The 26,153-nt window shown below is 44.8% G+C and overlaps 1 protein-coding gene across 1 annotated transcript in view; it reads left to right on the top strand.

The window, feature by feature from the left end:
* The window catches only part of MSN (moesin), a 75,774-nt gene that overhangs the window by 816 nt on the left and 48,805 nt on the right, over positions 1-26,153 (top strand). The gene's annotated exons all lie outside the window — the stretch shown is intronic.

The raw sequence follows: 26,153 nt of genomic DNA, 5'->3' as shown, positions 1-26,153 counted from the left end.
GGAGGGAGGGTCTTTGTGAAGCGGGAGGGCAAGCGCCCGCTGTCGGGTGCTTGGCTGACTGAGGGGGCGCGCGGGCGGCTCGCCAAAGCCAGTGGGCCTTCTCCAAGGGGCGTCAGTCGGGGCGCGCCTCTAGCCGCACGAGGAAGTTGTGTCCTCCCCCTCCCTGCCAGCCCAGCCCAGCCCACTCTTCTCGCACCCCCCTCCTTGATGCGCCCCGGCCCACGCCCCGCTTCGGGCCTTGAGTTGGCATTTGTTCCTCATCGCTTCTCAAGAGCCACTGAAAGTTCGGCGGTTGGATGGGGGCCTGTTTGTCGCTGCCATCTCCCTCCCCCATGTGGCCGGAGATGTGTGACCGTTTTTCCTCGGAGAACTCCTCTTAGCTGAAACTGAGGCAAAAACCCCGGGAAAACCTCTTTGAGTAGAGAAGCTGGATGTGAATTCAGTTTTTGAGCAGGTCATGAACTGAACCACTTCACAACTTTCCACTCCTGTTTATTACTGAAACCAATCTAAATTTATTTGCTACCACCTATATATGGCAGTCTGATTGATTCAGAATGCTAGATGCCCCAGTTATGTGTTCTGTGAAACCCAAGGACTCTGACTGTACATTGCAACACACTGATGATGCCTTTGGGGTTGTTTCGAACATTTTGTCACCCACTCTGAGCGTTGTTTCAGCAATGGGAGGGTGGGGGGTATAAATATTTTCTGTAGTTATATATGTAGCGTTGCTCGTTTCATTTGGCGGGTTGGACAGGGCAGCATCCGTTGGCGAAAGGGCAGGTTTGGTCACCCTGCAAAAGTGCAGTGCTACCATTTGCTCTGTAGGGATAGCTGGCGGGGCCTGGGGAGGTAATGATAGCTTGGCGTTTTGTGTTGTGATTAACGCTCCCCCCCCAAAAAACACAACAATTTGCAAAAGTCCAAGTGACCAGTCTCTGAGAGGACTAACTTGACCAGGAACTTGAGTTAGGACTGCAAACTTTTAAGCAGCAGAAAGCTGCTTTTTTTTTTTTTGAGCAAAGGTACATAATATTACCGGGGGCATGCATCCTTATGAATACATGTTTTTCTGAGGGCTGGATGCAAAAGAAGATGGGCACTCCTTACCTTTGTGTAAAGGGGGACAGGCATTCATTACAAGATGCTCCTTCCCAGTGTTCTCTTTTGATTCAGGTATCCAATGCATAATTCCTGCTTTTATTTTTCTCCTCACCTTACCTAAGGCTGCAATCTTATGTATGTTTGCAGGGAAATATGCCCCACTGAACTCAGAGGGTCTTACTTGTGGGTATATGTACATAAGACACCACTCTGCAATTTTCTGTGAAAATTACCCATGCTTAAGTCTCAACTAAATCAATGGAGCTGATGTTGCAATAGATCTCACTCATTTCGGGGTAACTTAAGCATGCCTCACTTTCAAGGGCTTGCACTACCCACTGATAATTTTGTGTGAGGCTAATTTGCAAGGAGTTTCTATCTTAGGGGCTATGGAGGGGTGTTGGTATGCACAGCATTGCTGCAAGCTGTGGGTAACTGGCCTGGAAAGACCCTCCTCTGCCTCAGACCCTGAAGAACCACTGCAAACAATACTGAGCTAAATGGACCAATGGCTTGACTCAGTTTGAGGCAGCTTCCTGTGTTCCGTTTTGCACTTGCAAAAGTGTGTGTGTGTGTGTGTGTGTGTGTTCAGAAATAATGAAGCTCCTGCTGCTTGCACTCAGTGGAGGCGGCTGGATAAATTAATGCAGTTGTGCAACTTTCCATTGGCAACCGCCAGCAAGCAGTCATGCCCTCTGGTTGCTTTGCATCTTAGAAAGACTTGCATGAGAGTTTTGTTCTCTTCCACAAAACGCAAAAAAACCCACAGGAAGATGCCAAGCCCAGGACGTCTTCTCCCTATATCCTGACCCTTCAATGGCACCAGCTCTCCAGGCAGAGGGTTGATCACATCTCACTGCAGGAAGCATAAAGCAATCTCTTTCTGCTTGGGTTTTCCCTGCTATGGTGAAACCCATCTATGGGTAGGACAACCATTTTACTCTTAGAGGGGATTTTGAGCATTGATAAGCATATACTCCTGAATGTGTTTCTTAATGAAGTATCAGAAGTTCTGTGACTATGAAAACTACATCAGCTGTCGTAGATGCATAACGGTATAACCAGTTTAACACACTTTGTGGCTAAAGTTAGGAACCACAAGAAACTGCCTCATACTGAGTCGGGCCATTGGTCCATCTTGCTCAGTACTGTCTACACTGACTGGCAGCAAGGGCTCCCAAGGGTTTCAGGAAGTAGATGCCAAGAGGGATTGAACCTGAGACCTTCTGCATGCAGATTCTCCACCACTGATCTCTGTTCTCTATGGGTCTTCCAGCTTTCTTGTAATTCATAATTCGTTTCTCTCTTTGAGTTGCTACAGAGCCTTGTCTCAGCTTGACTCAAAAGTATTTCTTGGCTAAGGGAGGGTCTGTTGCCTTAAATACTGAGCTTCTCAAGCCCATACTTGACTTCCTTTTGAAAAAAGGAGGTTGTCTGCAGGGAAGGCCCTCTTTATGTAAAAAAGGAGAGAGACTTTTGCAAGAAACACTTTTGCTTCTTGCTATTTAGTTTCCAGTTAGGAAACTTCTGGAGCTAACAAAAAGTTAGAAATCCTAAAACAGTTTTTTTTAAAAGAGAGAGAGAGAGAGAGAGAGAGAGAGAGAGAGAGAGAGAGAGAGAGAGAGAAGCATGCAGCATAGGAGAGTAAGATTTTTTAATTTTTTTTAGAAGGAAAATGTTCCATGCATATCTCTTTAAAGTAATGAATGAATTGTGATTCCGGTGCACCTGACTGTTGGGAAAGACCTGTTCGATTCTTTGATCTGCTGTTCCCTTGATTATACAATAGGTTCTTTAAAGGGACTGATATTTGATACTTTTCATTTCTTTGATGGCATATAACCTTTGAAATGAGATTGGTTATACAGATATTCCTTCCCCTTCCTTAAGTTAGAACATTTTGGCATGTGAGAACCCACCCCAAAAAGAGAGAGAAAGAAAGCGACTTCATTCTTCCAACCCTTTTTCTACATGCTTTCTGAGCAATGAGTAATTTTTAGAACTTGCATCAGTCAGTAACTAGGAACACACACTGTAGGAATCATTGCTAAGACATCCAGTGGTTCAGATGAATGTTGTAAGGAGGTGTCACTTCCTGCCCCTCCACACCCTGTTGCAACTCTTCTTCTTCCTTAGCCTTGGTACTCCAGCTTAGGGGCAGCTTTGCAGATCAGTTTTGTGTACAATGGTACCTCGGGTTACAAACGTTATGGGTTACAGACTCCGCTAACCCGGAAGTAGTACCTTGGGTTAAGAACTTTACCTCAGGATGAGAACAGAAATCGCACAGCAGCGGGAGGCCCCCATTAGCTAAAGTGGTACCTCAGGTTAAGAATGGTTTCAGGTTAAGAACGGACCTCCGGAATGAATTAAGTTCGTAACCAGAGGTACCACTGTATTTGCAGATAATGAGTGTTAAGTAGCTGCATATGGAAGTCTGAGGTGGATTCAGAAGCTAAATGCTCATGAATGTGGACATGCAGATTTGATTAAATATTTAGCCTTCTGGAATGAGTTAAAGACCTGCTAGCCAGATTCCTCCTTTGGTGGGGATGTCTTAAGACTATCTTTGAGATCATGTTTAGATAACAAATATGTGAGGTTACCTACTATGTATCTGGTAAACATCTGTATGCTATAATTGTTAAAGTGGGCTGCTGGATATGTTCTGGAAAAAGTCCTGGAAGCCTAGAATTAAGAATTGATGCTGGAACCTGGGACACAGAGATGCTTTTCTAGGCTTGCCGTTACATGTAATGACTAAGTGGTTATTGCATGGACCTTGGCTGGGGTGTTTGCAGCCTGCTGTTTCACTAGAATAACTATTATCTAGATCTATTACAGTCGTTATGGGACACAGGTGGCACTGTGGGTTAAACCACAGAGCCTAGGGTTTGCCTATCAGGAGGTCGGCAGTTTGAATCCCCGCTACGGGGTGAGCTCCCATTGCTCAGTCCCTGCTCCTGCCAACCTAGCAATTCGAAAGCATGTCAAAGTGCAAGTAGATAAATAGGTACCGCTCCAGCGGGAAGGTAAATGGCGTTTCTGTGCACTGCTCTGTTTTGCCAGAAGCAGTTTAGTCATGCTGGCCACATGACCCGGAAGCTGTACGCTGGCTCCCTTGGCCAATAAAGCGAGATGAGTGCTGCAACCCCAGAGTCGGCCACGACTGGACCTGATGGTCAGGGGTCCCTTTACCTTTATTACAGTCATACCTTGGATCCCGAATGCCTTGGTACTTGGACGTTCTGGCTCCTGAACACTGCAAACCCAGAAGTGAGGGTTCTGGTTTGCGAACGTTCTTTGGAACCTGAACGTCCGATGGGGCTTCCATGGCTTCCGATAGGCTGCAGGAGCTTCCTGCAGGCAATCAGAAGTTGTGCTTTGGTTTCTGAATGTTTTGGAAGTCAAACGGTCTTCCGGAATGGATTCCGTTCGGCTTCCAAGGTACGACTGTACATGTAAGGTAGTGCTTAGGGTGCAATTTTGCTTAAGAATGCAATAACACATTGCAAATTCACCTACTCTAACATTATTTACAAATATCCTAGCAACTAACAGGCACTTTGGCTATCAGAGGCTATCAGTATGATGGCTGTAATCTGCCTCTACAGTCAGAGGCAGTGATGCTTCTGAATACAAATTGCCACAAACTCCAGGAGGGGATAGTTCTTGGGTCCTGTTTGCCAGTTTCCCCTCTGGGTTAGCCACTGAGAGAACAGGATACTGAACTAGATGGGCCATTGGTTTGATCCAGCAGGCTCTCCTGGTGGTCCACCAAATACTATTTTGTCCACCCATTGTTTACTTTGTTGATTTAAGCTGAACATGTTTGCATTGCAAGATACCTTGGGTATGTGTGTGCATTACTTGGTTTCTTCTTCTTCTTCTTCTTCATCATCATCATCATCATCATTATTATTATTTATTACTTATACCCCGCCCATTTGGCTGGGTTTCCCCAGCCACTCTGGGTGGCTTCCAACAGGAGATTAAAAATACATTAAAACATCAGTCATTTAAAAAGTTCCCTAAACAGGGCTGCCTTCAGATGTCTTCTAAATGTCAAATAGTTGTTTATTCGTTTGACATCTGATGAGAGGGCGTTCCACAGGGCGGGAGCCACTACCGAGAAGGCCCTCTGCTTGGTTCCCTGTAACTTGACTTCTCACAGCGAAAGAACCGCCAGAAGGCCCTTGGCACTTGACCTCAGTGTCTGGGCCGAATGATGGGGGTGGAGACGCTCCTTCAGGTATACTGGGCCGAGGCCGTTTTGGGCTTTAAAGGTCAGCACCAACACTTTGAATTGTGCTCGGAACCACTTGAGCCTGCTTCAGACTCGTTTGGGGCAAAATGTGTGAGCAGCCCACCCCAATCAAGTGCATTCAGTTTGCCTGACATGAATGGCTAATGAGGGTTTCGGCTGAGTGTGTGTGGCTTTGAGCAGTGTATAAACTATGAAATAGAATAGATGCTTAGTGGGGGAGTGGGGTAAAATATAAATGTGAAAGGAGGGGGGGAAACGAGGGTACTGTCAGTGGCGTGCGTGTGTGTGTGAAAAAATATAAATTAAAGTGTCTTTTCTGCTCTCTCTTAAAAAGCCTACAAGTACCGGAATTGGGCCAAGGGTCGCTTTACTGCTCCTTCCATCCAGTGGTAGCAAGTCAGGAGCTTCTGGGAAGCTGGCAAGCAGGGGTACGTGGCAGTGGCTCATGGTGGGGAGACAGGAACAGTGGTGTCCTCCCAGGGATGAAGGCTGGGGGAGCTCCATGTTGGTGGAATTGGCCCTGAAGGTACATGTGCAGCCCCAGCCCAAGACCTCACCACCACTTCCTTCATGAGCCACCACTGAAGGTGGGGAAGGAATATCCTTCCATGAATGAGAAGTCTCAGGCCTGCTTTCCCCTGTCTGTATGTAGTATGCATGATGTAGACTGAAGGAAAGATTAAAGCTATGGTGTGACACAGGTGTACTGAAGCCCACTGACATAAAAGTATTACGGCATGTCCATCTGTGCTGGATTGTGGCCTTCCTCAACTTGGTCCTCTTCAGAGGTTTTGGACTACATCTTCCATCAATCCCAGCCAGCATGGCTTCAAGAAAGCCTGGTGCACAATGGGCTTTTAAGGTCTCATTACGTTCCTCTGTAAAATTGCCATGTACTTAAATTTGCGCATAACTTTTTACGAAATCTCACAATGCTGAGCAACGCTTTCCAGAAAGAAACTGCACCTTTAATGGTGACTTTCTAGTAATATGATTATGGATAATGTTGTTCTACTGCTGTAAAACACCCAGAAGTGTCTGTTTTTTTTTAAATAACCAAGCAGCATTTAAATTTTATTAAATTAATAAGTGACTGATTAATAAGTGACTTGGTAACTGTCCTCTATGGAGACGCTGATCATATGTCTGATACAAGAGATCAAGGCTTGTCTGCAGCTGTGGGGGGCTGCTTCCTGTACTTGGGATTTTCATCTTCCTGAGCTCAGACACAAGACAAGTTAAACTAATGTATTGGCCTGAATATAAGCTGCACCTTAAAATTTGGGGGCGGGGGGGAGGAAAAAAAGACAATACCCAAATATAAGCTTTTCCCTTAAAATTCCACAGGCACTCACACCCATTCTGTTTTACTGTATGTCTGTTTCAGCAGTGATATCGTAAAAGCCAGTTTTAGTAAGGTCGCGAATATAAGCTGCACTTTAACTTTTCACGGTTGGAATTTGGAAAAAAATGTGAGGCTTATATTCAGGCCAATACGGTATATATCATGTTAGCAACATCTATGAACTTGTGGTTGGGATTCTTCCTTTTTAAAAAGTAGCACTCGTGGGGTGGGGTGGGTAGGGGCTGATTAAGATTAAGACTGCAGAATGGGGGAGGTGAGTTTTTCAGCAGGAAAAATGTGCATGTAAGGCTTTTCTTTAGGAACATCACCACCACTACCACTACTGACTGCATTCCATGGTCTGAATCCTTGCTTCTCTGCCTCCCTTCTACCAAAAAAACATACCTGCTGGTTCTGGTTTTTGTTTTAAAGAGGGAGAAAGAAGGAAGAAAGGAAGGGAAAAAGAAAGGAGGATGTTCTCAAACATAGGATTCAGAGACACGTGAGATCTACTGGTAGCTGGACCTTTCTACTGGGGTGGTGGCATTGTAGTGTTATGGAATTAATGCAGTTCCAGCTAGCACACCCACAAGCTTTCAAACCACCTGAGGGAGGCTTTCTTCATGAACCAGGTGAAGCAGCCAAGACCTGCTAAGGTCAGTGGGACTAACTGTGAGTTCTTCATAGTTCCATCTCCTGCCAAAATGACACCTCAAAGCATAAGATTTCATCAAGCATCTCTCTCCAAAACAAATGGAACGACTTTGTTACCCACGGTAGTGAGATCCCATCACTGATGGCATTGTTTTCACAGGGACATGGCAAATGGTTCCTTTCATACGCAAGCACAGCTAGCGTCACCCGCACGTCTTCAGGAAGGTAAAAGGGAGAAATTGTTCTTCCAGGGGCAGGTTCTGGTGCTGTTGATTTGGATGTGGCTAAATCCGAAAGGGAAACCTAGTTTTCCCTTCCATAGTTTCTGCTGGTACAAATATATATATTTTATTGAATTTATGTCCCACCTTTTTCTCCAAGTAGCTCAAGTGGTGTACATGGTTCTCATCTCCCTCCTCAATTAATCCCCACAACAACTCTGTGAGGTTGGTTAGGCTGAGAGGCAGTGACTAGTCTAAGGTCACACTTGCTGAGCTTCATGGCTGAGTGGGGATTCGAACCCTGGACTCACTCACGTCCTACTCCAACACACTAACCACTGCAGCCTACTCTGTGCTGTGTGCTGTGACTTCATGTTGCTTACACACACACACCCCATGTACATGTGGATAAAGTTACATACAGTGGTACCTCAGGTTACAGATGCTTCAGGTTACAGACTCCACTAACCCAGAAATAGTACCTCGGGTTAAGAACTTTGCTTCAGGATGAGAACAAAAATCGTGCAGTGGCAGCACGGCAGCAGCAGCAGCGGGAGGCCCCATTAGCTAAAGTGGTACCTCAGGTTAAGAACAGTTTCAGGTTAAGAACAGACCTCCAGAACGAATTAAGTTCTTAACCCAAGGTACCACTGTAGTTATGAGTTTGAGGCTGTGTGAGTTTGAGGCTGTGTGAGAGAGTGCAGACCTCATATGCCTGCATCTCAGCACCTGCAGTGTGTACATCCGGTGGCAGGAAATGCATGCTTTTCTGTCTCGAGTGAAATCTAAACCCTGAGATTAAATCTTAGTCAATAGGTTTAACTGGGCACATATGTGAACACAATAGTTCTAAAGTGAGCAGCCTCCTGCCTTTGTCCTTAGGCCATGCATACTTGTAGGAAGTGGCATTGCCTCCTACGTGTGCAAGGGAGGCAAAGTCAAAATCCTTTAAAGGGATGCTTGCCACCTGCTCTTTCTTTCGTAAGTTCTTGCAATAAAAAGTTAATTTTAAAAAGTGACATATTTATCCGATTGCTCTGTTAAACACTGTGACTCCAGTAGCTCCTCAGATATGTTTGTGCAACCCTCCGTCTGCTTGTTGGAAGGGTCCCTTGCCACCATCCCTAAGGCGCACCATCCCTTGCTGGCTGTCCCTTCCCTGTAGCTATCCAGGGACTTTGCTTCTGCACAGTGGCAGGCATGCATTTTGGGGAGCCTTGAAGCTTGAACTGTTATTGGGGAGCCCTTTGCAACCAGCAACAAGGTCTGGGTAACCCCTATTATCTTCTTGTGGGTTGTTCACACATCACCACATATTTTTTTAACTACTACATCTCAGATTTCGATTAAAAATGCCAGTCACTGTGTGAATATTTTATTTTCCATGCCTTACAGTTTTTGAGTTATGGGGTGTGGTGAAAATTAGAGAAATGTTATATAGGTGCATGATGCATTATAGAATGATGAAATAAAACAAAGAAAAGAAAAGACCACAGTCAATAAAACTGTTTATTTTAGACACCTATGAGAATACATAGCACATGAAGCACATTTTACAAAATACATTTTTTCCCTGGTTTTTCTAGCAACATACTCATGTACAGTTTCGTCATATGAGAGCTTCCTTGCAATGTCAATTTCTAGAGACAATATACATAAAGAATTCAAGTGTTCTTCCATCATGGTAGACTGAAAAGTGTTCTCCACAAAATACAGCGTTGCAAAATTCCTTTCTGCTTCACAGCTTGTGGTAGGCATTGTCAAGTACAGCTTAGGCACAGTAGTAAAACTGGGGAACATTTCAATTAGGTGTGGCTCACAAAAAGGCTGAAGAACCTCTGCACATTGCATTTTTGATGGCCTGTTCTGGGATTTCCTGTGGTGCAAATATTCTTTGAACTGATAACTCTTGTTTACTAATTTGTGGGCAATATAACCTTTGCAATATGATACCATAAGTTTAATACTGTCCTCATCAATTTCAGAATTGTTCACCAATCTGCTCATCAGGTTATTCCTTTTGAGTAACTGGTTTATCAAGCCGTCATAGAATTGATATAGAACTTCTATCCTAAAATTGTCAGCTCCTCTGAAATAAGCAATACAACTTGTTCTATTTAAAAATTTCCTTGTAACAATGTGTTTGGGAAGCATCAGAACTTGAAGTGATAGCTTCACACAAACCTTTTGCTTCTGATTCATAATGTGCAATCCTATCGACTGAATTTTCTCTGAGTTCTTTAACAAATGAAAGTAAATAGGATAGCAGACAATAATCTTCAAATGCACCAAAACCAGGGTTTTGTAATTTCTTACTTGTTTGGTGAAATGCCCCAGCACTTCTTCTCAAATGACTGTTAAAATAGCATTTTCCAGCTTTGCCAACTTATGGTATAAATTCTCTGCATCTTGTTTACATTCAGGCTCCTCATCTGAGTCCTCAAAAATATGTTTAAGAGTTTGTAAAATGCCTGTATATCCATTTTTAATTGCCTGGACTGCTTCATAGTATGCAGACCATCTAGTTACAATTAAGCTCTTTACAGAAAAATGTAGATTGCTTCATGTGTTTAAAATCCTCCATCTTCATATAGAACCAGAAAAGAAAACAAACAGCTCCTGCAAAATGCCAAAATAGTCATCAACTTCAGGTACAGTAGACACCGCCTTCTCTCCAACAAGGTTAAGTGAATGGGCCATTGAACCAAGATATGAACAAGCCTTTTGCCCTGTGGGTGCAGACCCTTTGCTCTTCTTTTTTCATGAGCCAGTCAACAAGACAGCATGTTCCCATTAACTCTGGTTTTCCTGTGTTGTCCAAACTGAGAAACTGTGGTTAATAGCTTGAGAAGGAAGGGTGGGTTGTGAGAACAACCCAAAAAACAAGTAAGTAAGTAAGTAAAGCTATAGTTCCATGGTTTGGCTGAAACGGGGACGTATAATAAATAGAAGACTTCTTGGTTTGTTGGCTGGCTAACAAAAGGGCTGGGCAATAGGCTAGTTCTCTTGCCATTGCCTACTTTGCCACTGGCAGTCTTACACTTTGATGGGAGGACCATCTGAGTGGGCTAGACAGCTCCCTCCCAGCTTGCTTCCTGCCATCTCCACTGTAGGATGTTGGTGCTATGTGTGGTGAGACATGTGGGTGGGAATCACTGTGTTTTTTAAAAAAAGGAAATACTGTATCTACCCCTTTTTGTTTAGTTCCCACCTTGGCTTAGCCAAGAGATGCTCACCCAAGTGCTCCACTTCTGCCTCCCAATGCTGACCATCTAACTACATGCCCATTTACTGGTGTGTTTGCTTTATGAGGATTGCAAGTGTCTAGTCTAGTGGTAGACTAGACTGTGAGCTGAGCTGTGAGCAAGAGATTTTTCAGTTCAAATTTATCTCTTGTCTTCTCAGCCATTAGTGGTGCTGGCTGGAAAATAGTTCAGTTTCTAAAAGTGATTTTTTTTTTTTGTAGTAAAATGTGTATTTGTAGCATTAGTGAATGCTGTTGAGCATGGGTAGGCCAACTAAGGCCCGGGGGCCAGATCCAGCCCAAACGCCTTCTATATCCGGCCTGCGGACGGTCTGGGAATCGGCATGTTTTTACATGAGTAGACTGTCTCCTTTTATTTAAAACGCATATCTGGGTTATTTGTGGGGCGTAGGAATTCATTCATTCCCCCCCCCAAAATATAGTCCGGCCCCCCACAAGGTCTGAGGGACAGTGGATTGGCCCCCTGCTAAAAAAGTTTGCTGACCCCTGCTGTTGAGTTCTCATGTTTCAAAATGCTTAAATAGCTCAGTAAAAGTTGGTTTGTTTTTCAAAGCAAACAATAAATAACAGAAATAAATGTGACACACCAGTACAGATCAAGACATCCTTATTTCCCAAACTGGAATGGGTGGTGGGTGTTCAGCATCTAAGTCTGAAGCATAGGAAATAAAATCATACCACATGACAGAAAAATGTTTTGGCTCCTCCACCCCCCCCCCCGGAATAACGCTGTTTATGTGCATTTTTTCCACAGTAGCCAAAATCCATAAGATTTTTAAGGTTTTCCATTTCTGGGCTACTGAAATACTGGCTACAGCCAACATCCGTGTCAAAAGTTCTTTAGCGAGACAAGCTTTCAGGTTGTTCACCCACATATTCAGTAAAAACAATTGGGGGGGGGAGCCTGAACAGGTGATTTAATTACTTTAGATTAGGGTTGTATTTAGCCCTCATAAACAGCATCCAGGTGGAAATCTCAGAAATGTCAGAGAAAAAGCTTACGGATGGCAGCCCAGTGCGGTGGTGTAGATTTTGGCAAATTTCGTTTTTATTTTTTTGACATTTCGCTCAACAACTTTTCTGTCCGGATATTCACTTTTTTGAAATATGGCAACCCTACTTGAAGTGTACATGCTTTCATCTTTACCTCTCCCATCCTTTTATAAATTCATCTCCATTTCATCTCCCTTTTGTGTTTGTGTCGAGGGCAGGGGGGTGTTCTTCCAGAGTTTTTTTGTGGAAATATAGGGCATTGGAAGCTTCTGATTCAAAAATTTATGGAAAAACCACATTACGGCCCTAAAGTGAACTCCCTCTTAAAGGCAAGTTGCTTTATCTCTGCCCCCTTAGCCTCCTGTCTGGTATTTGGGGGGTAATGCTGGTCAACCTTACAGGGTAGTGTTGGGTGTGGGAAACAAGACACCCTCTGCAAGTGATCTGCAAGTAGCTTTTCGATACTGCTAGCATGGGAGACTGTCTGGGGCTGGTGATGCATCTTCTTCCCATGCGCAGAGTCATCTACAAAGAGAAAAGGGCTGATTTCATGTGCTAAGTTGAACATGTGTGGGTGAACATGTAGCTTCTATTTCCAAAATGTTTATTTATTAATCTTTAACCCACTCTCCAGCTGGAAAGGCTCCTATAACAGCTTAGATACAATCAAATTAATAACAAGAGAGTCGCTGCTTGCGGGTTTGCAAGTCGTGCCACCACATGAAAGGAAAAAGGAACTGGGTGGGAAAAGGGGGGGGGGAACATAACTCAGACACAAAATCTTAAAAGTTAAATGGTATTTCTTAGGCAGTTATTGAAACACTTTCGGGAGTAAGTGGGGCTCACTGGAGCAGAACCGGTGGAATGGGTCTGCTTCTCATCTCTGTTATACTAGCAAGGCCAATTCTCTCTCAAAGGCAATACTTATTATACTCATCTATTTGTTGCATTTATATCCCACTTTTACTCCGTGGAGGTCAATGTGGCATGCATAGCTCTCCCTCTCCCCATTTACTCCCCACAACACCCCTGTGAGGTAGGTTGGGCTGAGAGGCAGTGATGGGCCCAAGGTCACCCAGAGAGCTTCATGGTCAGGTGGGGATTTGAAAACTGATCTCTCCCAGATCCTAGTCTGACACTCTAACCACTCCACCACACTGACTCCCTGTTACCAGCTTTAAACTCATCATCTTCTCCAAGTTGAGCATTCCCACATATTTAGTGAGGGAACCTGCCCCACCCCAGTATAAACACAGCTGTAAACCTGGTTGCTCTCCCTATTGGTTAACGTGGGACCAGGATACTGCACAAGTCATAGTAATAGACTAGAGCTAGTGTGACTCTTTGGGCTGTGACAATACAGTATATTGTTGCTTAAGAATCCATGACTGGATGGCAGAGCACAGCCATTGAGAGCCCTCTCCTCCATGAATTTGTCTAATCCTCTTTTAAAGCTATCTAGGTTGGTGGTCGTCCCTGCTTCCTGTGGGAGTGAGTTCCATAGTTTAACTATGCACTGCTGTCTCAGCAGCCTTATCTTTATCCCGCTTCTTATGGCAGTTTTGGAAACCTAGGTAGGCAGTCCCTCTCCTGCCCAGTCATGCTCGATTGCTGCTCCCTTTTATTTGAATCTTGTCAGTCCCATCTGGAAACATAACTCTCTCACACAGAGCAATGCAGTTAGGCCTGGTAAGGAGGGAGCTGTGCAGGAGCCCCCGCCATAGCTGGCCCAGCCCCACCCTCTTGGCAGGAAATGAGGCAGCAGCTTTGAGGGGAAGTCCTGAGCTTGAGACGTGTCCCGTGAAACTGCACTGCTGTTTAGCTTGCAGTGGGCTGTTCTCTCCTCGTCTGCCTGGCAGGAAGGAGCAGCTCTTCAGCCAAATTTGTGTGTGCACGTCCAAGTGCTCTGTCAGTTGGTTTGGACCTCAAGGTTTTTCTTCTCCTTTATTCTTTATTTTTTTGAACCCAACCCATTTGTGGCCTGAGCATCCCTTCTCCATGCTGCAAATACATGGGCAGCTAGGAGACTCCCTCTGGCCAGTCTCCAGAACTCAGAGGAAACTGGTGACTAAATGCTTCCTCTGAATGACGTCGTCTCCTGGACCTTTCCCTGACTTTGTGCAAAAAAGGCCTTATTTGGCTGATTTGCTCTTTGCACAAGCCCTCCCTGCATATGCACAATAAAGTTCCTGTTATCGGGCATTGAATCATCACCCTTAAGGTCAGGGCACCAAGGCCTGCTTAGGAGAAGAAACTCTTTGAGATTCTCAAGACTTTGCTGCCCACTGCCAAGAACAGCAGGACTTCTAAATGCATAAAAGAGCCCTGCTGTATCAGACTGAAGGCCCATCTAGCTGAGCATCCTGCTTCAATCAGTGGTTAGCCAGGTATATGCAGAAAAGCAGAGAGTCCCCCATAGTATCCTTACAGAGAAGCTGGTGTTAATGTGGGCTGGATGAGAGGTAACTGTTAGGTGGATTTGTAGCTGGTTGACTGACCGAACCCAAAGGATGCTCACTAATGGTTCCTCATTATACTGGAAAAAAGGACAAGTGGAATGCTGCAGCGTTATGTCCTGGGCCCGTTGTTCAATGTCTTTATAAATGACTTGGAATAAGAAATTGAGGGGATGCGCATCCAATTTGCAGGCGACACCAAACCAGGAGGGGTATCTGCAGAAGACAGAATCACGGTTCAATATGACCTCGACAGATTTGAGAATTGGGCCCAAACTAACAAAATTAATTTCAATAGGGACAAATGTAAAGTTCTGCACTTAGGTTGGAAGAACCAGCAGCACAAATATAAGATGGGGGACACATGGCTTGCCAGCAGCACATGTGAAAAGCATCTAGGGGTCTTAGTAGCTCATAGGCCAATGTGAGTCAGCCATGTGATGCAGCAGCAAAAAAGGCTAATGCTGTTCTAGACTGCATCAACACAAGTCTAGTGTCCTGATCAAAGAAAGTCGTAGTTCTGCTGTATTCTGCCTTGGTCAGACCACACCTGGAGTCTTGTGCCCAGTTCTGAGCACTTCAATTTAAGAAGGATATTGACAAGCTGGAACGTGTGTAGAGGAGAGTGACCAAGATGATCAAGGGTCTGGAAACCAAGCCTTATGAAGAATGGTTGAGGCAGTTGGGTATGTTTAACCTGCAAAAGAGGAAACAGAGAGGAAAGGTTCCTGTATTACAGTGGAATTGGCTGGATGACCCTTAGGGTCTCTTTCAACTCCACAATTCTATGAGTCTGTGGTTTTATACTATTCTGAGCCATTATTGTCCTTGGAGAGGACATGTCTTAGATGAGTCATTTATCATTATACCTATATATTCTACTGTTCTTTTGTTTCTGTCCTGTTAAGGTATTGTCTGTTAAATTATTCTGTTTACCTTACATAGTTGGTAGTTGAAAGAATATAATCATAGTGAGAAATGACTAATCTGGGTATCTTTGCTTGTTTCCTGAGCTTGGCAGAATCTTTTGTGTGTATGAAACCCCTTCTTTTTACAGGAGTTGTAAATTAAATTTTGCCAGTGGCCAGATTACTTGTGCTGATCTTTGCATAAGGTATTAACATTGGGAAGCCTTCCAAGGGCACTGGAAATAAGGACTTGTACCAGGGTCAAAAAAAGTTCTCAGTGGGGAATCTCAAATTATGCCAACTTTTACTCGTGCCATAATCTATAGAAATAAACCATGTGAAGAGTTCACATTGGCACACACACCTTTGCAGTTAGATCAGGAAGGCATGCTTTCTTAATTTGAGTTTCAAGCAAAATGTTCTAACCTGAAATCTAAACTCTCTTAAGATAGCAGTATTTCTGTTTTCATGAAGCAAAAGATTTTGAAAATAACCCTCCTGAAGATAACAGATGCATAATGTCAGGGAGCTAGCAAGTTCTCTGACCTGTGAACTGCTTTTAGTTTCCCCAAGGCTGCAGTCTGTCCTGTTATTCCCCCAATAAAGAGCCAGGCATTACAGCAAATGTGGAAAAACTTGCTTTAGTCAGGTGGTAGAAGACCTCTTCTGTAAATATAATGCACCAGTCTCTGCAAATGGTTTAATATAGGCCTAGGACTTGCCAATGAGAAGGTTGGCGGTTCGAATCCCCACGACGGGGTGAGCTCCCATTGTTCGGTCCCTGCTCCTGCCAACTTAGCAGTTCGAAAGCACGTCAAAGTTCAAGTAGATAAATAGGTACCACTCCGGCGGGAAGGTAAACAGTGTTTCCGTGCAGTGCTCTGGTTTGCCAGTAGCGGCTTAGTCATGCTGGCCACATGACCTGGAAGCTCCCTTGGCCAGTAAAGCGAGATGAGCACCGCAACCCCAGAGTCGGTCATGACTGGACCTAATGGTCAGGGGGCCCTTTACCTTTACCTTTATCTGACTTTACAAGACTTTACAAGCATCCCTGATGACTGCAGTCTCTGTATTGAATGAGGTTTAGCATGGCTGCTATCCTTTACAGGACCTGTAGCTCCTGTTGTGTGTGTGTGTTTCAAATTCCACAAACTGCCTTATTGTGCAATAGATGCAGGTACTTAAAACCCTGTGGAAAAGCCTTCGCTGTTGGAGCACCCAGATCCATAATTCTCCCAGACTGACCAGTGGCTCTCCAGGATTTTGGGCAGGCACCTCTCCCTGCTGTACCTGGAGATGCCATTGGGGATTGAACCTGGGACTTTCTGCATGCAAGGCAGGTGATCTACCAATGAGCCACAGCCTTTCTGCAATACCATGGCTCCATGGGAAGCTGAAATGGAAGCACAGCATAGAAGAGGTGTTTTCTAGCATGAGGGGTTGGCTGGCTGTAGTCTTATGTGCTGATGCTCTGCGCCAGCTGCTGCTTGCCACAATCGAAATGTGACTTGCAAGTGTACCATGTTCAGCATCAATCACTTGGGCAAATCATTGCAAAGGAAACCACTGCAGTTCTTTACTGGAGGAAAGAGTGGAGACTGATGTGTCCACGTGGTAGTTGCAGTAGCAGAATATATTTTGGGGGAGGGAGCAGGTACTGCAAACTCTCTTTTAATGGTGGGTGGGAATTGTAGTTTATGTGAAGACTCCAGTCTTCTTAGGTGGAAAGCCAGAGCGACATGACTCAGAAGACAGACTTCTCTTCTGGAGGTGCTGTACCCTGAACTTGTTGGGCAGTTAACTGCAACTGCTGTGGATTTTCTATTCTCTGCCTCCAAGGAATGCTAATTCCTCCTGCGTTACATAGGAAGGTATACAGACTCCTTTGGAGAAGCCTGTCCTCTACTGTAGTTATACTCTCACTGAGGAGCACCATATAAACTTCCAGAGTTCCCCAGAGCATTGTTCAGAGAGACAGACAGACTACTGAACTCTTTAACACATGAGCTAGAGGAATAGAACACTTGTTGGGCAGACACACTCTCACTCAAGGCATTTGTCACAACCCATAGTCTGAAAGTGGGTACAGTATCATCAAATACAGCGAAATGCATATAACAATGTAAGCAAAAACACCACAAATATAACACTGGCAACACCCAAGCAGGGAAATGCCACCCCCCAAAAGTTGGGTTGAATAAATTAATGGCGAGACAAATTCCTGGAGGCGAGGGCTATTGAGGTCTGCTAGCCAGGCTGGCTATGCTCTGCCTCCATAGTCAGAGGCAGCAATGCTTCTGAATACCAGTTGCAGGGGATCACAGGAGGGGAGAGGGTTCTTGTGCCCAGGTCCTACTTTGCAGGTTTCCCACTGTGGCCTCTGATTCGTCACTGTGAGCAAGAGAATGCCAGACTAGGTGGGCTATTGGCTTGAACCAGCAAGGCTCTTCTTACGTTCTTACAAATAAACCAGTGGTTAAGATACTGCAGGAGATGACTGAAATACGAGGGGCTGACATGAAAACGTCTGTAGCACTTGGGAACCACCTGGGGATGGTACAGGAAGGCCTGTGCTGCTGTTTTCTCCTGTGCTCCATAGACCAGGGGCAGAAGCAGCAACCTTCCCTCCTCCCACCAGTGCTTTGGATTACAAGCATTCCTGACCTTTGCTCACACTCGCTTGGGTGCCAGGGATTCTTTAGCTGTGATCCCTGCATTGCAGGGGGTTGGACTAGATGACCCTTCGGGGGGTTCCAACTCTACAATTCTATGATAGGAGCTGGGGACAAATACCCATCTGGAGGGCAGCACACTGGCTACTCCCAGAGTGAAGCAACACATCATCAAAATGAGGTATTTCTCCAATGGTGCTGTAGATCTTTTGTGTCCATCCTTTGGTTTCTGGCTCCCATTCAGCTCCCATTCAGCAGTTGACCCAGTTCTAATACTGACTGTAATTACCCTTGGGGATTCTCTCCCTGAAGGGAAAAGTCCCTGAGCCTCATGCACAAGTTAACGCAGAATGCTGATGGTCAGATAAAATAATGTGTGCATGGGAGCAGCGTCTGGTGCATGGTACTTAATGCTCCCCACCCCCAAAACCAGCTCCTTAAGTGGTGTGCTGCAGGTACTTCCCCAACCCGGTGCCCTCCAGTCATTTCTTTATTTTGACTACAATTCCCATCAGCCTCGTTGGGCTGGACTGGGAGGAGTTTCTCAGTTGGGGAGGAGCAAAGCACCCACAATCAACATCTGAACCATAGTTTTGTTTAACTATGGTTTAAAGTTATGTGCAAACCTTAAAAGTTCCTATCATTTTAGTGGGAGAGTGAACTGTGTGCTTTCCTCAGTGAGAAACTCTGCCTTAAAAGTGCTTTCACTCAACTCTATAGCTTGCTCATTTTGTATACAATCTAGATATGCTGCAGAGATGCATCACCATCCAGTCTCAGCTCCACTTACTCAAACTGCAGCCCATTTACCTTTCTTGGTGTAACAGTGGGGCATGAAGACTCAGCTGCTCCCTACCTGCATCTTTCCTCTATCTACCCTGGGATTCCAGTTCTTGCTGCAGAGAACCCCTGGGAGCTGACTATTATACCCAATGAGGATGCAGAATCTATAGGCACTTGAGCCTCTGCTCCAGGTATGTCTCCAGCCCAGCAAGCTTATTTCAGTGCGGGCCAAGAAACATCATGGCAAGGGATTGGACTAGATGGCCCTTGGGGTGCCTTCTAATTCTACGATCCTATGATTCTGTGAGCAGGCTTTTTGCTGCTATTCTTTTCTCACACAGAAGCAGCATCACTTCTGCTTCCGCTTCGTCTGGCATTGCCGTTCACTCTTTCCCTCTCTTTCTGCTGTTTGCAGAGAGGATGCCATCTGCTGGCAGCTGACTTTTATGGGCAGGTGGATCGGATGAAAGAGAATCTGGGACCACCCATTGCCCACAGGGAAGGGGGAGTGGAGTTGCTTGGCAAGTGGACGTATTGAACTCCAAAGCTGGCCCTGTTTCAACGCAGAATAAAAAAAAAGAAGCACAGAGAAGGTACAACTCTCAGACATTTATGGTGTAGGGGGCAGGGCTGTGAAGGTGTTAATATTATTTATTAATTAATTAAAATGGACATACCATTTGATTGTGTAAAGAAAAGAAAACCCCCCACAATAATCTCAGAGTGGTTTACTGAAAGAATAAAACAATACAATTATCAGTAAAAGCAGTTAAAAACAACAGTGTAAAACAGAAAACAACAACAACAAAAACCCCTAAGATCAACGATAAGCTAGAAGCCAGATGTCAACATTCTGTATATTTTGACTGGCTTGCCTAAACATAAATAATTTTAGCAGGTATTGAAAAGAGTACAGTGAAGGCACTTGTCTGATATCAATAGGCAGGGAGTTCCAAAGTTTGGGTGCTGCCACACTGAAAGATCTATTTCGTAAGAAGGTGAAAGATCAGGCATGAAACTTCAGGAGTTTCTGCCTGCAAGGTAGCAGAGAACTGCAGAGACCCAGCAAAAAAGATGAATCCAGATGTTCTCTTAATAAAATAAAAACACACCATTGGAGGCTGCAGAACAGATTTAAGAGCCAGATTAAGTGGGTGACATCCAGCATAAGCCTTGCAAGTGCTCATGAAAACTGGTGTGCGACACCCTCTGCATTATTTTTTTTACCAAGTGTGTGTGTGGTCTCAGTGGAAGTGGTTTCTAACAAAGCTGAACTTTGCTGGAAATCTAAACAGTAATCTGCCCCTTCAAGCAGTCCTGATCTCTACAGCTTCTGTTGGTGCAAGTGACATTCTCTCCCTCCTCTTGTGAGCACTTAGAAAACCAGGTTTAAGTTTCCTAGTCTTCCTTTTCACCTGTGACCAGATGACAGGATGAAGCAGAGCCCTGTAAATCATGTGTAAGCTTTTGTTTGCTGTGGACTTTACAAAAATACTGAGCTAATAAATCTCTCAAAGCCTCTGCTCTGCAGGATTAAGTTTCTAGAATTGGGTAAGGCTGCAACTGTACAGTTATGTGACTTTTTGTTTCTGTAAATGCAGCTGAGAGGGGAAAGTGCCTCTCCTCCAAACTTCCTATTTCTAAAAAGAACACTGAATAATATTATCCATTTCAGGTTGATGAATTAATCCAACCCCAACCCCCTTACCCTGCACCTGATGGAAATATTTATTTGCACTTTCCCCTGCAATCCAGTTTGGTGTCTTCATGTCCCACGAGTGGCTGCTTTTCTGGATCCATACCATGGGTGATCACAAACAGCTCGGGCTTTGCTGCTCAGTCCACAGGAACTGGGCGGTGTTTTTTAACACTTGTTTATTTCACAAAATGTGATACACTACTTGATTGTAAAAAACAACAACAACCACACACCCCCCTCAAAGCAGTTTACAAAAAAGATAAAACAATAATATTATCAAAAAGCAGAATCAGAAATAATAATTTAAGGCTTCCAAAAAGTTAAGGTAGTAATAAACTAAAAACAGACTAAAACTTTCATCAGCTTTCAAAATGTCTGGGTAAGGTAAAGGCAAAGGGACCCCTGACCGTTAGGTCCAGTCGCAGACGACTCTGGGGTTGCGGTGCTCGTATTACTTTACTGGCCAAGGAAGCCGGCATACAGCTTCCGCGTCATGTGGCAAGCATGACTAAGCTCCTTCTGGTGACCCAGAGCAGTGCATGGAAATGCCGTGTACTTTCCCGTCGGAGCGGTACCTATTTATCTACTTGCACTTTGACGTGCTTTCGAACTGCTAGGTTGGCAGGAGCAGAGACCGAGCAACGGGAGCCCACCCCATCACGGGGATTTGAGCCGCCGACCTTCTGATCAGCAAGCCCTAGGCTCTGTGGTTTAACCCACAGCGCCACCCGCGTCCCTAAATATTTGGGTAGACTTGTCTAAACAAAAATGTTTTTAGCAGGTGCCGAAAAGTGTGCAGTGAATGTGCCCGCCCATCTTCAATAGGCAGGGAGTTCCCAAGTGTAGTTGCTGTTTTTTGTTGTGAAACAGTAAATTGCCGCTTGACTCAAGTCTGTTAGGGTTTTGGGTTTTTGTTGTTGTTGTTGTTGAAAGCACTTTTAAACATTCTTCAGCTGAAACAAGGCTGTCAGAGCAGTTCAAAGATAACTTAGAAAGCATAGCAATCTGTGCCCTCCTCAGGCTTTCAGTCTAAAAGATAGGATGCAAAAGGGAAATGGGATTGGTGGGGAGAAGGGGAAAAAAGCAAACAGGCACCAGTTCTCTGACCACCACCTTTTGTGCTGCTTTTGGAGGTGGGACACATAGAAGGGCCTCCCCCACATCCATTGCCTTTCATAGCTTCTAATTAAAATCCAGGGTGAAAAGTGCTCAATCTACTGGTGCCCAAACTTTTTTCAAAGAAAAAAGTTTTTTCATCATCACTTTTTGATGAAGTGAACATGCGTGAGGGCCAACCAAAGTTGTTGAGCTCTTTTTAGGATTTGACCCCAATAAATAAACTGCCACAGGGGCTGGATTAGGCCCCCAAAGTGGACTTTGGACATGCCTGCCTTAGTAGGACCAATCAATATGTCACAAAATAGTGAGCCACCTTCTGAGTCCCCAGAAGACTGTGAGATTGACTCTTAAGCAAATCAGCAGAAAGGGGGTAAAATCACAGGGAGATCATTGGCTTGATCTTCAAGATTAAGATCAGCATATGGACTTGCCCTGAAAATGGAGATTTTTATTGGATTTGCCTCTGCTAGGTGCTGCAAGCCCAATGATTCTTGGGGAGCAGTTGGCCCTCATCCTGGAAACAAAGACCAGCAGTTACCCAGAGACAGATATACAGTGGTACCTCGGGTTACAGACGCTTCAGGTTACAGACGCTTCAGGTTACAGACTCTGCTAACCCAGAAATACTACCTTAGGTTAAGAACTTTGCTTCAGGATGAGAACAGAAATCGCTCGGCAGCGGCAGCGGGAGGCCCCATTAGCTAAAGTGGTGCTTCAGGTTAAGAACAGTTTCAGGGTAAGAACGGACCTCCAGAACGAATTAAGTTCTTAACCCGAGGTACCACTGTATCCATATTGTGTGCATGGGGGGGGGGCATGGAGCCAAAATCTACAGTCTCCCAAAACATTTGCTTTTTAAGTTCCTCCATTGGCCACCCACCTAGGTTGGTAGAAAACAAATCCATTTGACACAACCACCATATTTTACCACATTCTCCCTCCCACCAGCTGAATCCCTTCCAGGCTAATGTTGATACCATATTTGTATGGAAATGCTCAAATAGCAAGCAGGCAACAGAGCTGACTTTGACTTGATAAGCACTTGACTTTATTTTTAACTTTCCCTTTTTGGTCGGACTTCTGTGATGCAAGTCTGGAAAACAGGCATGTAGAATTTGGCACAAGGACCCCTTTTTTAAAGGAACCTTTGGCCACTGCCAGGAGGAGAACAGCCCACTCTTCCAGCTTCCAGCTGGATTCATTGTCTTTTTGTTTTCATAGTGATTACTTAGGCAGCCTGCTTAGTATTTGGCTGGAGTTTTCCAACATATAACGTGACTCTAGTCTTTCTCAAGAAAGCTCTGCAATTGGGCCTAGAACACTAGGTCGATAGAGTGGAACAGACTCTCAGAAGGTGAAGGACTCTTTTTTGCTGGAGGTTTTTAAGCAGATGTTGGATGACCATCTGTCAGGGATTATTTAGCTGTGATTCCTACATTCCTGGGGGGTGGCTTAGATGACCCTCTGGTGACCCTTCCAACTCTACATTTCTATGATTCTATGATATGTTTCACTTTTTATGTCTCTACACTTAATATGTTGAGGGAGAAATCTACTCTTCTCTCAGATATGAACTGCACCATTTATAATTTCTCCTCACTCGTGTTAGAAATGGCATCAGAGTTGGGGTTTGTTTGGGGGGGGTAATCACTCTTTTGCTTAATTTTTATCGTGTCCTCAAGAAGGCCTTCTGGTGGGCACCAGTTTAAGAATAACACAAATAAAGCAAGATCCAGTTGCATCACCTGAAGGTTCTGGCAGTCAGTAAGGGCAACCCTTCATAGTTGGCTTTCATAGAATCCTAAAATGGTAGAGTTGCAAGGTACCCCAGAATAATCTAGTCCAGCCCCCTGTAATGCAGGAATCAAAAGTTTGGTTGTGCAAAGTTGCTTTGCACTAGGGTGTACAGGCTAAAAGTCGGTTATGCAAAACACACCTGAGCTGTGGAATTCTCAACAACACAGTGGCATTGGTTGTGTGGTTAAGTAGACCTCAAAAAATACTGGCCAAATTCTCCTGCCAGGTATTAACCAAGAGCGGCTCAGCAAAACCTTTTGTAGTCAGGGGCAGCATATATCTTAAGTGCCAGATGTAAGGCTAAATGAAAGGGTCATGGTCTTAATTCATGGACTTAAGTTTTCAAGCGCATCCAGCTTTATGTTGCTAGGAATTATCTGATCCAGAAAGCTGATGTTTAACAGTTATTGTATAACATATAGCTGGTCTTGTTCAGAGAAAAAGCAACATAGGTGTGTCTTTTAACACCTAAGCATTTTAAAGCAGTTCTTGGCCCTCCGCCTGAGGCTTTCAAATAGCTTTCTGTGACCTGAAACCCTCAGACTTCTGAGAATCTCTGAACTGTGAATGTGTGGAGCTTTGCTGCCAGCTCAGTTTCCTCTCTTTGCTCTGAAATTGGATTCACAGCAGGTACACCACTAGGTGATTTGCACATGAAGGGTGTGAACTGACATGAGGCCAATCTTTTTTCTCATGGTGTTACCATCACTTGATTGCTGCACATGTGAACCTGGACTACAGTAGCTTGCAACGTAACCTCACTGGTTCTGGGGGGGTGGATGCATATGGTGGCGGATCAACTTATGAGAGCCAGTGGTTCTAGAGTGTCAGACTGTGACTTGGGAGACCAGGGTTCATAGCCCCACATGGCCATGATGAAGGTCACTGGGAGAACTTGGGCCTAAACTACCTCACACTTATCTTGGGCCTGCCAACCTAAACTACCTCACAGGGTTGTTAAGAGGATTACAGGAGGAAGGGGGGAACCATGTATTCCACTTTGATCTCCTTGGAGAAGAAGGTAGGATATACAAATAATATTTATATAAGGTTGCATATGGTGGTTTGAGTGTCAGGATTAGGACTTGGGAGATCAGGGTTCAAATTCCCATCTGGCCATAAAGCTAACTGGGTGCCCTTGGCCCAATCACTGCCTCTCAGACTATCCTACCTCACTGGGAAGTTGTGGGGAGAGTAAATGAGGAGGGGGAAGATAACTGTGCAAGCCAACTTGAGTTCCTTGGAGGAAAACATAGGATATTAATGCCAAAAGGGGGGGGGGGGAGAGAGAGAGAGAGAGAGAGAACCACAGCTTGAAATCCTGCTTCGAGTGGGGTTAAAATGAAGTAATAAGCATGTCTTGCTCTGAAATTGGCCCCACCCCTAAACTTGCCTTTTATTTTTCCAAGTCAGAGTAACATAGCTTACTCTGTCCCTTTTCCAGTGTTGCGCATAGGAAACATTTAGGGCGTGTTCAGTAATGGAAGTGGAATCGCAGCAGGCAAAAGATGACTTCACTAAACTCCTGAAAGGCTAGATTTCTTAGACATCCAGAATAGGCTGATGTGCAGACATCTGCATGAGACCATTATAGGACAGGAAGGCTGTATTATAAAACCAACTGTACACTCAGCAGAGAGCTCTGCTTCTCTTGAATGCCCCAAGGAGCTGTGAGCCACAGGTTTGCACACGGCAATCACCTCTGACTGCCTCTGCATAGCTAGTGCAAGAAGTGCTGGGTGGTGCATGTCTGAAGTAGCCAAGGCTGTGGGTGCAGTTAATTCCAGCGCAGGATTGAACCCTGTGCCGCAGCATACCACTCTTTTCCAGGATGTACTTCCCATGCATTAACTGTCCCAAAATATAACATGGGGAATGTAGGAAGTACAGTGGTACCTTGGGTTCCATACGCTTCAGGTTACAGACGCTTCAGGTTACAGACTCCGCTAACCCAGAAATATTACCTCAGGTTAAGAACTTTGCTTCAGGATGAGAACAGAAATCGTGCTCCAGTGGCGCAGCAGCAGCGGGAGGCCCCACTAGCTAAAGTGGTGCTTCAGGTTAAGAACAGTTTCAGGTTAAGAACGGACCTCCGGAATGAATTAAGTTCTTAACCTGAGGTACTATTTCTGGGTTAGCAGAGTCTGTAACCTGAAGCGTCTATAACCCGAGGTACCACTGTATGTGATTTCAGGAGTAGTGGGGCAGAGCACTTTCTCTTTCCAGAAAACACAGCATCCCTCCCAGAGGAAAAGGGCAGCAGTTCCTTGTCTGCAGAGCTGTGGAGCTATGCGCTCGCACACGAGTCCCTCTTGCTGCTTTTTTATTTTTTAAAACATGAGGATTTGGAGCTTAAACATTAGAATGCTCTTGGAAACAGATTTGCCTGATCTAACCATTTCTGGCTAAAGATATATTTGGAATAGATAGACCTCATAGTCTGGGCAGGCCTAGTGAGTAACGGTTCGTTGTTTCCGAGCAGTTTGCCTGCTGGGCAGTTACTCAACAAGAAGCAATGAGCGAGTCCAAGTTTTTGGCATGCCCCACCCAGGTCTCTGCCTTTAAAAAAATATGTGGTATTTTAAGCCTTACCCTATGAGCGATTTCACGACTGCATCTGCCCATCTAAAAACCCTTCTGTTAGGACAGATGACTTAAAGTCAGCTTCTTTTTTATTTCCAGTTCATTTGCTTATTACATTTATATTCCACCTTTCTTCAAGGAACTCAAGGCAGTGTACATAGTTCTCCCTCCTCCCTGCATTTTATCTATGCAACAACCCTGTGAGGTAGGCCTTCAGGCAGTGACTGGTGCAAGCTCACCCAGCAAGCTTTATGGCTGATTGGGGATTTGAACCCTGGTCTGTC

This window comes from Podarcis filfolensis (assembly GCF_964270895.1).
Source record: "Podarcis filfolensis genome assembly, chromosome: Z".
NCBI lineage: Eukaryota > Metazoa > Chordata > Lepidosauria > Squamata > Lacertidae > Podarcis > Podarcis filfolensis.
The sequence above is the reverse complement of the archived record's forward strand: the minus strand, read 5'-3'. Positions and strand labels throughout refer to the sequence as shown.